We start from the raw sequence: 547 nt of genomic DNA on the forward strand, positions 1-547 counted from the left end.
ATAGGGCAGGGGACTGAAGGGGAAGATAGAGCTCAGGTTGTTGATGAGTTGACCTTGAGATGGGGAGACGGCCTGGACTGTCCCACTGGGCTCACTGTAATCACAAGGGTCCTCGTGAGAGGAGGAGGAAGAAGGTAGTGGGGATTAGAGCAGCGTCGTAGGAGACTCCACCAGCCACTGTGGGCTTTGAAGGAGGAGGAAGGCCATGAGCCACAATGGCTGGTGGCCTCTACGGGCTGGAGAGGTCAAGAGAACTGCTCCGCTGAGTCTCCAGAGGGAACACAGTTCTGTAGACGCCTTGTTTTAGGGAGAACTGGATCCAATTTCTGACTCTAAAAGTGGAAGGGGTCAGTGTGTTCTCTCCTGCCACCATGTTTGGGATAACTTTCTGCCACAGCAACAGGAAACCAACACAGGAACCAGCTCAAGGGCAAGTTAAGAAACCAAACAAGGATAGCCGGGCATGGTGGTGGGCGCAAGTAAACCAACGACTGGATTCAATCGCTTGAATCTGGGGGCAGAAGTTACAGTGAGCCAAGACCACACC

The 547-nt window shown here is 53.4% G+C and overlaps 1 protein-coding gene across 1 annotated transcript in view; it reads left to right on the top strand.

The window, feature by feature from the left end:
• LOC105551614 (killer cell immunoglobulin-like receptor 3DL2) overlaps window positions 1-547 on the top strand; it is a 14684-nt gene that overhangs the window by 6244 nt on the left and 7893 nt on the right. The gene's annotated exons all lie outside the window — the stretch shown is intronic.

This window comes from Mandrillus leucophaeus, unplaced genomic scaffold, assembly GCF_000951045.1.
Source record: "Mandrillus leucophaeus isolate KB7577 unplaced genomic scaffold, Mleu.le_1.0 Scaffold53, whole genome shotgun sequence".
Taxonomy (NCBI): Eukaryota; Metazoa; Chordata; class Mammalia; order Primates; family Cercopithecidae; genus Mandrillus; species Mandrillus leucophaeus.